This window comes from Diceros bicornis, chromosome 4 (genome assembly GCF_020826845.1).
Source record: "Diceros bicornis minor isolate mBicDic1 chromosome 4, mDicBic1.mat.cur, whole genome shotgun sequence".
Classification (NCBI taxonomy): domain Eukaryota; kingdom Metazoa; phylum Chordata; class Mammalia; order Perissodactyla; family Rhinocerotidae; genus Diceros; species Diceros bicornis.
The window spans coordinates 95,578,764-95,590,919 of NC_080743.1; positions in this window are offsets into that span (position 1 = coordinate 95,578,764).

The window sequence follows — 12,156 nt, forward strand, 5'->3', positions numbered from 1 at the left end:
TTCCTGGAAATTAGGAAATCTACAAAGACTAGCCCCGTTTTGCAATGGTAGAAGAATCTTGGTGTAATGAGGCTAAGAGATCGGATGCATAATAAATGTATTTTGAATTGGTCCAACATGTCACAATGAGTCAGTACCAAAATAAGGACTGGAACCCAGGACTCCTGGCTCCTTGCCAGGACTCTACCCACATAACTGTATTTCCTGTCTTCTTATTTTTGATCTTGAGTTAATTCTCAGTCTCTCTCGCTCTCTAGCTTTCTCTCCCTCCCTTTCTCTCTCACGTACCATAGATGACCCTTGTACGCGTCCGGCATAAATCACTCTATAATGGAGCTCCTTTGTTGTTCTCTTCTCTACGTGCCCAAAGGAAGACTATGGCAGAGAACCAGGGCTCAACATTAAGGAAGAGAATTGAAGGTCATTCAGCTGAAAATAATTCATATTTATCCATGGCTTCCTTTACCAGAGCATCTGGTTTCCGTTAGCCAGCATGGTGTCTTCTGGTTCTGACTGTGGTGCCCTACAGTAACCACATTTTTGCTAAAAAAGAAAAGAGGGCTTCCTTACATCTGTTCCCGAGATGTTTTTAAACTCTTCCTTGTACAGAGCAACATTCTGCATTTAGATGAACCAAGACTAAAACTTCATGGACTTAGGTACTGGTAACTCTGAGCCTGCTCCTGGGCAGCTTTTCTGTTGCTTTCTCTCTACATTGAGATCAGTCACAGAACTAAAGATTAGGAAAGCTAAGGTCAACTAGTTCATGTCACTCACTCCTACCAGAACGTCACAGTTCTAAGCAGGTTTGGATTTATTCTATTTGTAAGGAGATTTTCTGTGCTTATCTCCATGGGTGGAGACTATATCAACTCACTCACTAGGCTATTAGCTGAACCTGGTCAGGGCCAGGTTTCAGCATACCTGTTTACAGTAGGCACCTCTTTTTATTTTTACTTTTTTCATCCATGACTATTATATTAGCAATAGAAATTCATACCTGTATTTAAACCATAATCTCTTTCAGCCTGTTTATTAATAAATTATCCTTTGGTATTACCTACTAGTTATCTTTTAGCATTACCTACTAGTTATATTTCAAGAAATTTATTAGTTAGTTGAAGGGACAAAACATGAGAGATGAAAGTGAGAAATAAATATTTCTTATCACAGGATAATGTAGGAGAAAAACGATACATATAAATATTAGAAAAACAGAACTCAGAAGTATAATCAATAGTGGGTGAATTTTGACCTTACCTTAAAATGAATTATATTGCTATAATAAATAGTAACAGCTAAAACTTATCAAACGCCTTCCTGTACTATGCTTAATGCTTGGGCCCACTATCTCATTTAATCATCACAACAAATCTATGAGGTAAATAATATTCTTATACCCATTTACCTTAAAAGAAATTGAGTCTCATAGATATATTTGTGGGGTCCCAGCAGGAAACAGATGGAGCACTCACAAATAGGTTAATTGAAGGAAGTTTTAATAAAAGCACTATTTGCCAAATTGTAGGCAGGGTGTAAGGAAATCGTAAGGGATAATGCAGTACCTTGATGCTAGTAATGTTGGCGCCATTACCATTCCAAAGCTGGTAAAGGAGGGAATGATTACCAGAAGCCAGAAAGAGAGTTAAGTGGGGAGGACCATCTGACAGGATCCCCTTTGGTAGAGGGATGCAGCCAGTCTAAGGAAAATCCAAATGAGAGAGTGGGGAAATAAATACTCCATCTTCATTCTCTTCCCATGTTCCAATTTGCTAAAACCAACCAGAAACTCCAGATCAGGGGATCCTGTGGGTAAATCCACAGAGGTCAGACTCCTGGGAAAGAGAGTATGGAGAGTGGATCTAGATGGGCACGGTCACTTTCTAAAGTCAGTGACAGAGCAGGTCACTAAGTAAATCAAGGTCACTAAGTGATGAAGCAGTGACGGAATTCAAATCATAGTGGTCTGACCTCATAGCTCAGGCTCTTACTCATCATGCTCTACTGCTAATGGCTTTGAAATGGCAAAGAGAAGGGAGGTTAATTCAGGCAGCACAGAGTATAAGGATTGGCGGAGAGGCAGGAACATGCAAATCTATGACATTTCACAGAAGTGTAACCTCTGACAAGACTTTCCCGAGTCTGTTTTCCCATCTACAAAATACGTCTATAACACAAAATGCAGCTCATTTCCCTCAGTGCAGCTAATATCATCAATTTGATTATAATTGTTCTCACCCAGCCTGGAATAGAAATGAACTACCCAACTTTATTCTCAGAGACGGTACCCCTGCTCTAGCAGAGTTTACTGCGTCATGAACAACTGCCTGCTGTGTAAGCCACACACCATTCACCTGGGGTCATAAAGAAAGTGGCCATGGAATTGTCTGTTAACTTTTCTTACTGTTTTTACCTCACATTATAGGAGTACTCACTCATTTCACCAAACTTGATTCAAGAAATTTTTTATCTATGGCAAAAGGAGAGTTAAGAGAGGTGATTTGCTTTACAAAAGAGTTCTTCATTCTATAAAAGGAATCATTTTATTTTTTATTTATTTAATTTTTTTGAGGAAAATTGGCCCTGTGCTAATCTCTGTTGTCAATCTTCCTCTTTTTCCTTTTTTTTTCTCCCCAAAGCCCCAGTACATAGTTGTGTATCATAGTTGTAGAGTTGTAGCTCTTCTATATGGGACGCCACCTCAGCATGGCTTGATGAGCGGTGAGTAGGTCCGCGCCCAGGATCCAAACCGGCGAACCCCAGGCCACCAAAGCACAACACGCGAACCTAACCACTACATCACCGGTCCAGCGCCATAAAAGTAATCATTTTAACACAAAAATCAGTAGCAAAAATAATAATATAGGGGATTCTTCATGCTATGATCAGCTGAGAATAAATTAGTCTGACAGTAGCTGTGTTTGTAGAAGTTCACATGGTGCCATGCCCCATTGGATCCAAAGAGATGTCACATAGTAGCTTACAAAATATTATTCAGGAATTTCTTGTGCCAAAAGCAAAGGTGAAAAATAGGACTACAAATTGGAGAGAAAACCGAGAGAGCAGTAGGAGCCAAGCAGAAAATGCACAGCAGGAGCGATTTAGAAAGAAGTCCAGGGCCTGTGGTTTCATTGACATATGATGTAAGAGAGTATCAGACTGAGTTAAAAGTCCAATTTCCAGAATAAAACTTCAATAGAATGATAGGAAGATATCATCTAGTTTGTTTCCTGGAACTTGGAAGAAAAAGAAAAAGAAATGGAACATGGGAAAAGATAAGAAACTTAAGAGATGAATCCAGAAGATCCAACATGCAACTAAGAAGAGTTTTGAGAGGAGAGAACAGATAGAGAAAGAGGAAAAATAATCAGAATAATACAAGAAATTTCTTCCAAACTGAAGGGAGAATTCAAAATGGATGGTTCTACCAAATGCAAGGTAATGTAAACAAGAAAGGAACCATACTTAGGAAAATCATTGTAAAAATTTAAAACATAAGAAATATGTTTTAAATTTAAAAGAGCAGATCATAAATGCGTCTAGGGAAGTTTGTACCTTGGATGCTTTGATAGCTAACGTTATAGAGGTAATCATTTTGCAATATATATGTGTATCAAATCAACACCGTGTACTCCTTAAACTTATGCATTGTCATATGTCAATTATATCTCAATAAAGTTGGGGGGGAGAAAAGCCTCCAGGGAGAAAAGCAGATTTCTGGTCAGTAAAACAATATGCTAGAGAATAGTATCTTCTAGTTCAAAGATCAATTTTTTTCAGCCTTAATTTAATTTTTTAATTTATTTTTTTCATGATTGGATACATATATATTGCAAAATGATTACCACAATAAGGTTAGTTAACACCTCCATCCCCTCACATAATTCCCTTTGTGTGTGTGTGTGGTGATAACATTTAAGATCTACTCTCAACTTTCAAGCGTATAATACAGTACTGTTAATTATAGTCACCATGCTATACGTTAGATCCCCAGAACGTATTCATCTTATACTTGAGAGTTTGTACCTTTTGATCAACATCTCTCCATTCCCACCCACTACCCCCAGGCCCTGGAAACCACTATTCTACTCTCTGTTTCTATTGAGTTTTGCTTTTTTAGATTCCACATATAAGTAAGAACACACAGTATTTGTCTTTCTCTGTCCGACTTATTTTACTTGGCATAATGCACTCAAGGTCCATCCATGCTGTCACAACAGAAAAGACTTTTCTTTTGCCATATACACAAAATTTCTTGAATCAGGTTTGGTGAAATGAGTGGGTACTCCTATTATGCAAGGTAAAAATGGTAAGAAAAATGAACAGACAATTTCATGGCCACTTTCTTTTTGACCCTAGGTGAACGGTGTGTGGCTTACAGAGCAGGCAGTTGTTCACAATGTAGCAAAAAAGTTCCTTCTTTTTTATTGCTGAATAATATTCTATTGTGTGTATATATATATATATATTTTTTTTTTTCTTTATCCATTCTCCCATCGATGGACACTAGTTTGTTTCCATGTCTTGACTATTGTGAATACTTCAGCCCAGAATCTTATAACCACTCAAACTATCAAGTCATATGTGGGCAGAATAAATACATTTTAAGACAGAAAAAGACTCCAAAATTGTATATCACATTAACCCTTTCATAGGCTGTCACTTGCAGGAATAAACCAAAAAGGAGAAAGACATGGGATCCAGCAAATTGTGTATCCAATGCAGGAAGACATAAAAGGAAGCCCCAGGTGACAAATCTAACCAGCCCAGGCAGTTAGACAAAATTTCCCTGAGGACGCTCTCTGTAGGAGGAAAAAAGAGTGAATGGCATTGATTTATTGCCTTTTTTAAAAAAGGTGAGGAAAATTAAATAAAATAGATACTAAAATGTAGTACTCAAAAAAACTTAAGGATATGATCAATGTAAAACAGATACATAAGAAACAAATAAAAAACCTTGAGATTAATATTTAAAAAGAACTATATAGGAAAGGCATAGTCTACATATGAACTCAACTAAATAGTGGCAGATTTTCTTCTAGAGGTATGGGTCAAGGAAGGCCTGGAGACAAGGAAACCAGTTAGGAAGCTATTTCCAGGTGAGAGATAATTATGGTCTGATCCAAGGTCATGGCAGTGGGACATGAATGGGCAAATTTGAAATACTTAGGAATTAGAATAGACAAATCAGGAAGTTGATATCAGAGAGGGAAGATTCAAGATAGACTCCACTGGTTTGGTTTAGAAATCTGGGGATAAAATAGTACCATTCACTGAGAGAGGAAACACTGAAGGAGAAGAAGGTTTGGAAAGTACAATGATGAGATCTTCTGAGTCTGAGATGCTGAAGGGACATCCAAGTGAAAATAATCAATAGGTAGCTGGATATATGGTCTGGAGCTCTGGAGAACAGTCTGGTTTAACACGTGGTATCTTAAGTAATGGGAGAGGGTGGGTTAATAGATCATGGTTGAGGGTTCCCTGGGCTTAAAAATCAAAATATCAATTAACAAACTTCTAGGGAAAATCATTCAGAATAACAAGCAATAAAATTGATGTGGAATCGTCCAGAAGCTATATTCCAGTTGTTTTGATCCATACAGATGTTGAATTTAAAAGAATGCATTTTGTTCCATCCAGCCAAAATAATTTCAGAATAACAAGTGTTTTACTTGTATTTTCTCATGTTGATGCATAGTCCTTCAAGAAAATTTCTTCTCTCCCCAATCCGCTTCTCTCATAGACCACAGCTAATCTCCTTTAAATCCCTACAAAAACTGAGGGAGAAGGTCAAATACCGTATGATTTCCTTCATTAAGTAGTAGATAATAACAACAATAAACAAACACATAGAGACAGAGATTGGATTGCTGGTTACCAGAGGGGAAGGGGGGAGGGAGGAGGGCGAAAGGGATAATTCGGCACATGTGTGTGGTGATGGGTTGTAATTAGTATTTGGGTGGTGAACATGATGTAATCGATGCAGAAATAAAAGTATAACGAGGTACACCTGAAATTTATACAATGTTATAAACCAATGTTAGTGCAATAAACAAAAAATTTTTTTAAAAAGTGCAAAGTAAACAAAGTAAAAAAAAATCCAGTTTTGATGTCCTTGTACACTTTCCCCCAACCCCCCACCTTTTCCTCTGGATCGTTCCATCATAAAATCCATCACAACATCCCAAAAACTATTCAAGCAAATCAGGACCATGGTTGCAGAGTGGGGAAAAGAAACAGCCTGACATAGGTCAAGCTAGAGTCCATTTTGGTGTCAGGGAAAGAGAAAGGTTGGAAATATGCATATACTGGTAAGCTTTATCCCATTCTATGCGTATTGTTTCTAAATAATGATGCAGCAGTATTAAGTATTCAATATAGTTAATAGCAAAGTGCTTTCCAGAGGAAAGCCAGTTTCCTGTCCACCAATAGGCCTCACAGGGGATACAGATCTGGATCTGGCCCTTACCTCACAGCGTCTCTCCATTGTCATCAGTCCTGGGAAGCCTGTCTCAGACTAACCAAACTGATAGAAGATTGATTGGATTATCAATCCAATTACTCGGCCCCTGTCTCCCTTTATTTTGGGAAATACTGCTTCCAGGGTCTAGAATAATGATATTTCGCCATCCATGCTACCATCTTCTCGTTAGCAGAAAAGTTCATAATGAAAATGCTACTTAGACCCAGCCCTGATGGCCTAGCGGTTAAAGTTCGGCGTGCTCTGCTTCAGCAGCCCAGGTTCAGTTCCCGGGCATGGACCCATACCACTCCTCTGTCAGTAGCCATCTGTGGCAGCAGCTCACATAGAAGAACTTACAACTAAAATATACAACTATGTATTGGGGTTTGGGGGAGAAAAAATGCTACTTATTGAGCAGAGAGTAAAAAGAAATGGAAATGTGTATGATGTTAAGCAAAATTTCATATTCATGCTAGAATTGGGGCTGTGGGTGGAGAATCATCACCCCACAACACCCTGCAGGGACTGAGCACTTGTGCCTCCTAATTTCCTGTCTCTAGACTGCCCAGTGATAGTTCCCTTTTCTATTCATCCAGACTGAACTGTCTTCTGTGCACTCAGCTCTCTCTCCATATAAAGTACAGTGCAATTGGGTTCCAATTACTAAATTAAAATCACATTTTAGAACTGCCTGCTTGAAATTATACCCAGGTGACCTTAACTGGAGTTTTGTGTGTTCCCAAACACTTCAAGCACATATTTACAGTCTCTAGGCTTACTCCCACAGATGGCAAATCTTATTTCCAATTTAGGAGGAAGCATCTCGCTGCTGTCCTGATTTTATTGCTGTCATTCAACAAAAGAATAAAAATCTATCAATATTTCTCAGGCTTGTTGAATCTCTCCCTCTCTTCTTTCTTCTCTCTTCCTCTCTCTCTCTCTCTCTCTCAAATATACCTCCTCTAGTTATCTAAAAGCCATAGAAATGTAAATATAAAGAAGTTTTCATTTTTAGGTATCAAAGTCACCAGCCAAAGGAGAGGATAGTTAAAATGCTAGGAGAGGGGTAAAGTCTGATCGAGTATTAGTAGGAGTTCTGCATTAGATGATTTTCAGAGATTTTTCTCCTCTTTATTTATTTGTTTATTTTTTTGGTGAGGAAGATTGGCCCTGAGCTAACATCTGCTGCCAATCCTCCTCTTTTAGCTTGAGGAAGACTGTCCCTGAGCTAACATCCATGCCCATCTTCCTCTATATTGTATGTGGGATGCCTCCACAGCATGGCTTGATGAGTGTGTAGGTCCTGGGTGTGTAGGTCCATGCCCAGGATCCAAACCAGTGAACCCCGGGCCACCAATGCAGAGCACACAAACCCAACCACTACACCACTGGGCCAGCCCCTCTCTTTATTTTTTTCATGAATTTTTCAGCTTGGCTAAAAATTTTGCAAATTTTACTTTGATATAGCACAAATAGAACTTATATTCCACAACTCACATAGCTGCTTTCATTGATTGATTTGTTTCATGTTCTACCATAATTCCAACTGTTATTTTATTTTTTATCTCCTCTAGGGTGCTAGCCTATCACTTGGGAACCCTGGGCAAGGGGTGTGACTGAATCATAACACAGTACCTGGCATACAGTTGATGTGATGATTCAACATGGCAGGGCAGGCGTTGGCTTCCCGCAGCCTCTGTCTAGACATTTCTCCTGCCAGTCTTCTCTGGATCTCACAATTCTCCCCTTCCTTCTGAGAGGTAAAAACACAGAAGTGTTTAGAGGCAGAAACATAAAAATAATCATTCAATCTGATGCCACACAGGCAGAATGAAAAATAATTCACCTGGACAGATAAGTGATGAGGTAGAGATGGGGAGGAGATAGTTTTAAGACTGCAAAAAGAAGAGGAAAAGGGGATAGAATGATTGTTCATCCAGTTTCTGGCTCTTCTGCGCCTCCTAGTAAAGATATCAGTAGCAAATTTCATTTACGCTTCTGACATCATTTTCACTTTGAGTCTTTGGCCCTGGTTGGAAGTCTGGAAAAGCTATTTAGAAGTTAGCTCTTCCTTCAGCACTCCCACGTGCACACAGAGAAACCCATACACAGACACGACTAGCACACCCACAGAGAAGCCACATGTGCACCTAAGAACACATGCACCAGCAGACCATAAAAACGCCCCATGGTAGCGAGAACCACTCCAGCCACAGATGCTTTCTGCTACAGACAGCACATGTGCTTGCATTCTCACACCCACACAGACACAAAGACCCACACACAGATGCCACAGCCACACCCACACCCACGGCCCTGACTTACTCAGCTGTGACTTGCCTCCAACATGCGCTATTTGAACACAGGATTGTCTCCAATTAGAATTTCCCAAGTCCATCTTTTCTTGACTAATCAAACTTCTCTCTGTGTAGTCTCATGAAAACTCAACTTCTGAAATGCTCAAAATAACTGAGAATGGAAGAGAAATAAAGTACAACTCACTAGATTCCTGGGGGAACTGAAATTTGGAAAGCTAGGTGGAAAGGCTGTCAGGGCTAGTAGTGTTCCACCACCCACCAGATGTGTCAGTAGACAGACACCTGGGCAATGTGGAAACGGTGACAATGTAGTAATTACGAAGGAGATGGCCACTAAATAGAGAAGGAATTATGACCTACTCTGGAAAGAAAATAAACTTTAGAACTAAACAGACTTAGATCCAAATCTAGCGATGCCATTTACTTAACTGTAAACTTGGGCAACTTATTTAATCTCTAAGTATCAATTTACTTAACAATAAAATCTACATTTCAGTGTTCTTGTGAGGATTAAGTATAACGATACATGTAAAGTGGCTATCACAGTATTTAACTTCATAAACGTGTTTTATTTTTGTTATTGAAGTTGTTCCCAAAATATTCTGTGAGCTCTACAGGCAAAGACAATGGCTTTAGTTTTCAGACTCTCTGAGCCTAATTAGAATTCTTTCCTCAGAAATAGAGTGCCACTGGTAGGCAATATTTGATGAAGGAATAAATGAATGAGCAAATAGATGAATGACTGAATGAATGGTAACTGTATTGTACCTTGTTGTTCTTAGAATCACCAATATCTAATACTGCATCTGGCGTGTAGTCCTAGTGCTAGAGGTTGCTCAGTTTAATGGGAAAGACAGCTAGAAAAAAATAATTCTAATAAAATGAGTGTGGTATTGCAGGGTTTTATTAGAGCAGAGGAAAAAAGTAATTCTACTGGGGATAAGGGGATGTTCCAAGAAAGTTTTTCAAAGCCGTGATATGTAATCTAGATCTTGAAGAATAAATAAGAGATTATTGGACAGAAAAAGCTGATAAAGGTATTCCAAGAAGAAGAAGGAGCCTGGGAAAAGGTACAGAAACATAGAAGGTGCTTACTTGGGGCAAAAATGAATAGGCTAAAGTGGCTAGAATGTAGGGGGAATGGGGTATCAGCCAAGTGATAAAGCTGGACAGGTAGTGTTGGGAACTAGCTTATGCAGGACCTTGTGTAAAGAGCATCTTTGCATAAGAAAACATTATCTTTAACACAGAAGGTGATAGTCAGTGAGGCGATATGGTCAGATTTGTATTTTTAAAAGATGCCTCTAACATAAGCATGAGGATAAATTCAATCAGGAAGAGATTGAAACCTAGAATAACTGTTAGTTTAAGGCCTGATCCTCTTTCATCTGCATTATTGCAATGGTCTCCATAAAGCAGGAAAACATGGTATATATAGAAGAGGATATACTCAAAAAAATTTATGAGGTAGGATTGGCAGAATTAGAGAATTGATTAAATTTGAGGAGTGAGTGAGAAGGAAGAATCATGGATGACTGAGAATACAAACTTATGTGATTGGTAAATGTTGTTTCATTAATCAAAATAGAGAACTGCTTAGTTATCTACTGCTACATAATGACTTACCCCAAAGCTTAGTGGCTTAAAGTAGCACAATCATTGTATTATCATCTCTTACAGTTTTGGAGGCTGATGGGGCTTAGCCATATGGTTCTTGCTCAAGGTCTCCCATGTGTTACAGTTAGATGGTGACTGAGGCTGGAGTCATCTCAAAGGCTTCCTCACTCACATGCCTGGAGGTTCATACTGGCTGTCAACTGGAACCTTACTTGGAACTATTGACAAGAGCACCTATATGTGGCCTCTCCAGGTGACCTAGGCTTTCTCACAGCATGGCTGCTGGGTTCCAATAGCAAATGTGCCAAGAAAACCAGGCGGAAGTGAATGGAATTTTTATGACCTGACCTTGGAAGTTACATCAAGTCACTTCTGCCCCCAATCACTTCACTGGTCAAAGTAGTCACAAAGGTCCAGACAGTTTCAGAAAGGGAACTTAGACCCCCAGCTCTGGATGGGAGAAGTTACAGTATCACATTACAATGTCACAATCAGATATATTGCGGTAGTCATCTTAGGAAAATACAATCTGCTACAAGAACATAGAAAGAGCAAGTTTGAGTCCTGTTTTAGAGGTACTGAGTTTCAAATGCCTGCAGCACACCTAAATGAAGAAGATAAATGGAAAATAAATTTGGCTTTGGGCTTCAGATTTGAGAGGTGTCAGAATATGCGTGATAGTGGAAGTCATGGGAGCAGATGTTATGGTTATCCAGGGAATAGGAAAGAAAAGAGAAAAGAATGGAAGAGAAGGAGGGGAGGCAAGGGTTATTGGTTTCCTAGGACTGCTGGAACCAAGTACCCATAAACTAGGGCTAAACACAATAGAAATGTATTGTCTTATTGTTTTGGAGGCTAGAAGCCTTAAATCAAGGTGTTGGCCGGGCTGTGAAGCCTCTTGTGGAGGAACCTTTCTCGCCTCTTCCAGTTTCTGGAGGCCCAAGTGTTCCTTGGCTTGTGGCAGCACAACTCCCATCCCTGCCTCCATCTTCAGACGGCCACCTTTCCTTGGTATGTGCTGTGCCCAAATTTCCCTTTTCTTATAAGGACACCAGTAATATTGGATTTAGGGCCTACCCTACTCCAGTAAGACCTCAGGCTGACTTAGCTAATTATGTCTGCAATGACTCTATTTCCAAACGAGGTTACATTCTGAGGTACTAGGGGGTTAGGACTTTAACATACCGTTTTGGAGGGGACACAATTCAACCCATAATAGGAGAGATGGTGAGAGAAGGGGAAAGGATGACAGAACCAGAAGCCCAGGCATGCCACAATGTAAGGATGATACAGAGGAAGAGGAACCAGTGAAAAAAACAAACAAACAAAAGAGAAGGAACAATTAGAGAGAAAAACATGGAACAAGGATTTGGGGATGAAAGAAAGAAAGATATAGTCAAAAATATTCAATTAACAAAAGAACTGAATGGTCTCCGTCTGAGTCATGAACTGGGAGGTTATTAGAGAGTTTTGTAGGACCAGTCTTAGCAGAGAGGTGGGGCAGGAGCTAATTTGTGGGATACTAATGAGTGAAAGGAAGAGGAAGCAGTGGCCACAGTCAGTCTACAGTGTGGGGCTACAGAAATTTCATAGCAACTCCTCTACGAAGTTTGCCCCAAAGTTACCTCTAGTAATCTCTTCTTCCTGTTAGCTAAACCCCACATACAAAACTAAAAGGAAAACTTGAAAGTGACAGGAGAGAAAAAACATAATTGTGGGGAGCAAGCTGGGACTGCCATTTTAAGAACTTTCTTGTGG